This window comes from Palaemon carinicauda, chromosome 21 (genome assembly GCF_036898095.1).
Source record: "Palaemon carinicauda isolate YSFRI2023 chromosome 21, ASM3689809v2, whole genome shotgun sequence".
Taxonomy (NCBI): domain Eukaryota; kingdom Metazoa; phylum Arthropoda; class Malacostraca; order Decapoda; family Palaemonidae; genus Palaemon; species Palaemon carinicauda.
Genome location: NC_090745.1, coordinates 103764211 through 103768652, shown reverse-complemented (window position 1 = coordinate 103768652; position 4442 = coordinate 103764211).

Below are 4442 nucleotides of genomic sequence, written 5' to 3'. Positions count from 1 at the left end.
TTCAGCACAGCCAGGGGACATTATGAATTTTTACGGATGCCTTTTGGTTTATGTTGTGCTCCTATAACATTTACAAGAATGATTAACATAGTGTTTGGAGACTTGTTAGGGGATATATTGCATGCCTATATGGATGATCTTGTAATCTTTTCCAACACCTTAGAAGAACATCTACGTAAGTTAGAACTAGTACTACAGAGATTAAGACAACATAACTTAAGGGTAAAGATTAGTAAGTGTGAATTTTTCAAAACAGAATTAATATATTTGGGTTTCATGGTGTCAAGCCAAGGTCTTAAAGTAGTCCATGATAAGGTGTCGGCTATACGTAATTTTCCCATACCTACTAATGTCAAGGGAATACAGAAATTTCTGGGTTGTAGTGGATATTACAGGCGTTTTATACGCAACTATTCAATAATAGCCGCTCCTTTAACTGATCTTATGAAGAAGGGCGTAGATTTCATATGGTCTGAGCAACATCAACAGGCGTTCAATACTTTGAAAGATGAACTGTGTAGTTCTCCTATCTTAAAATTTCCTGACTTCGGTAAGGAATTCTTCATTGCAACAGACGCCTCAGACTTAGGAGTAGGAGGGGTATTGCTTCAGCAATATGATAAACAGTTTTTCCCGATAGCTTTCTATTCTCGAAAATTGAGAACTTCCGAAAGTAAGTATGCAGTAATAGACAAGGAAGGACTTGCTATTGTTAATTCGCTAGTGCATTTTAAGTTCATAATTTACGGTTATCCCGTTAAGGTTCTTACTGACCATAAACCACTAACAGAGTTCTTTAAAGGCTTCAATCACAGCCCTAAACGAACTCGGTGGCATTTAATCATTCAAGATTTTGGCGCAAGAATCGGGTATTTACCTGGGAAAGCAAATATCATTGCGGATGCATTATCACGCAACCCCGTGTCATCTTGTACGGAGTCTTTAGCTGAATTAATAGATATATCAACATCCATGCCTATTGTAAAAACAATATCTGAACAAGAAGATTTAGGCTGGAGTGCTGAATTGTTACAGACTGAGCAAAGAAAAGATCAGAAAATAGAAACAATTATAAATGCTTTGAAAGGCAATCATAAAGAAAAAGAATATATAAAGTATAAGCAGCAGAATTATGTAATCAAAGATAATATTCTGTGTAGGACTGTGACAAGGAAAACCCGCAATACACCACATGTAACTAATGACCAGGTAGTAGTACCAAACTCACTTGTTTCCACTGTCCTGAATTGGTTGCATTCAAATCCATTACATGGACACCCTGGGTTCTCATTAATGTCACAGAAAGCCAAATCATTGTTTTATTGGCATACAATGCTTACAGATATAAAAAGACACATAGCTAATTGTCGCACATGTCAGGAAAACAAAGGGCATACGAAAACACCTGTCAGCTTAGGAGCTTATCCTGTTCCCAAACAACCCTTTGAAAGAATACATTTAGATTTGTTAACAGGATTTTACGAGTCAGACAGAGGAAATAAGCACCTCTTAGTAATTATAGATGCTTTAACTCGATATACAGAACTAATAGCGCTTAAAACTAAAACTGCGATTGAATGCGCTAGGAAGTTTTACGAGTGTTACATTTGTAAACATGGAATTCCACACATGATAATCTCAGACTCGGGTGGTGAATTTAATAATCACTTTCTTATCTCATTGTGTGAATTCCTCAACATAAAGAAGGTTAATACCATGATATATCACCCAGAGTCGAATGGGCTAGTGGAAAGAGCAAATAGGAAGATATTAAATATATTAAGGGTAACACTAGGGGGATCAGACCCCAACTGGGATATTGCAATACCGGCGGCACTGAGTACTCTGAATCATTCATATCATATATCAATTAAAATGTCACCGCATGAAGCATTGTATGGTACCCCAGTTAGAACACCTTTCCATGTATTAACGCCTACAACTAATCTATCAAATCCTTTAAAAGAATGTATAAATGCAAGTATAAGTCGATATGATATCCTTCGAAAGAATTTAGAAGAATCACAAATCATAATGAAAAGGAATCATGATAAAATAGCGAAACCAACTAAAACATATACCGTGGGTGATAACATCTATATTCAAATCAATGTCAGAAAAGGGCTCAACTATAAACTAACACCTAAGTTTGAAGGCCCATTTAACATTTTGGAAACATTAACGGCCAATAGGTTTAGAATTCAAAACGTAGCCCAACCCACGGATGAGAGAATAGTACCATTGTCTCACATAAGAAATTAAAAAGAAGTGAGGAAAAATTTTAATTTAAGTTTTCTTTTTAATACAGGAGTAATTACATATGTTTTTTCTCGTTACAGGTTTCCAAGATGAATTTTTTGTTGTTGGGAGTGATATTGTTCGCTCAGACATTTTTTTCGTATGGGATGAGTTCTAAGACTAAGAATATATATTTTAAATATGGCAATATAGTTGAAAGACAAGAAGACATTTTTATTACATCAACCAACGTAATTGTCGAAGTGCATATGCAAGCAATTTTTCTTCAAGAGAATGATGTCACTAGCTTAAGAACCGCCATTTCAAGGTTTTCTGCATCATTGGATGAGTTGCATAGGAGACATTTTCATTTGACTACTAAGAGTTTGCTTGGATCAACATTAAAAGTTGCAGAGATGCTATCTGATGACTTGAAAAATAAGACTGGAGAGACAGGATCTTTGGCTTTTGACCTTTTGATGTGGACTGTAGGACACGAACAAAAAGAAAGACGGAATCCGTTCATTTATGCTGCATTAAGCATCTTTGGGTCTGTTGCAAGTTTAGGTTTAGGACTTTCCAATCGTCTTAAAATTAGTAATCAAAATAAGAAAATTGAGTTCTTGACTCATAAAGATGAATTGATTATGTCAGAACTAAGGGATCAGTTAGCTTCAATCAATAAAATTATGGATTTGTTAAATGAACATTCAGATAATATCGTTCAAATTATGGAAGTACAGGATTTGTTAGCAACATTAACGTATTATGATTCAAAGATAGATCACATACATAACAGAATTGCACATTTCATTGAGAAATCCAAGGATTATGTAGAAGCTATCACGTTAGCAACTAAAGGTGTATTGTCGCCCCATTTGTTGCCTATACGTTACTTAAAATTAGTTCTGGAGAACGGAAGGGATAAACTAGGCTATGTTCCTTTGTTAGACGAACATAGGTTAGAATTTTATTACAGCCTAATTACAGTAAACGTAGATAATAACAAGACTAGGATTACAATTCCCTTTGATTCTTCTGATGCCTGGCAATCTTACAGGATATCACCATTTCCGACTTTCATGACGAATCACTCAAATTCAGTAATATCCAGTTTGACAGGACACGTATTGATTTCCCCAGACAAGGAAACATATACGGTCATTAAAGACTTAAATCAATTAACTCACTGTTCAGACGCAATGGATAGAAAAATATGTACAGCTGACTCATTTGAATTCCGTAAAAACTTGATGGATTCATGCGAGTTAGGTATAGTGCTAGACGGTGCTCTCTCCCATACAAGTGAAAATTGTCTGGATAAGCTTTATCCCTTTGACAATAAAGAATTCAATTGCAGACTAAATAATGGCTCGTGAATACGATACGACAAGGACGGCTTCAATGTATCATGCCCTGACGGATCCACATCCTTCAACAACATCTTCGTCGCAGCAGATGGCTGTATTGGGACTTCCCCGAATTCCATGGTGACTGGCCTACGGACAATCATCAGAGAACGAGCTTACTTCGCGAACTTCACGTGGACCTCTACAATGCCCGCACTTCCTCTCCCCTATAAAGGAAGTGTGGCAAAGCGCTTAATGAAACTTACCGAAAAGGACCACCTGTCACCGACTTACAAAGAGATTCTTCACCCTATATTACTAGCTGGTTTTTGTGTAACGGTGTTAATTTTTATCGCCGTGAACATCCTTGTTTGGCGTAGGTTACGGCACAGCAAGCAGCTACAAAGGAACGAGTTGAATAGCCCTGACAATACCCCCTACCTGATCCAATTAAAAGCTGTATGAGTGGCCACCTCATTCGCTAAGGGAGTAATTTGTCAGGATGATGTTTGTATGAAAAGCTGATTAGTACGCTAGTAATATGTAATTAAAGAAATTCTCTACATTTGCATTGTTAAAAATACATTTAAAATAACATTTAAAAAAAAAATAAAATAAAAAAGGATATAAATCATTTTTTTCTCTCGGCATCTAATAAAAATATATAAGCCGGAATGTTAAAAAAGAAAAGAGAAAAAAAAAATATAAGAGAATCTATGGGCATCTAATAAAATGTATCAGCCCTATATATAAATATACATATATATGTACGAAACCGTGGTACGTGTACGTACCAGGAATTCGTATTTGTGCACTAAAAATTGAGTATCTTGTTTCTGACAAAGGTAACAATTA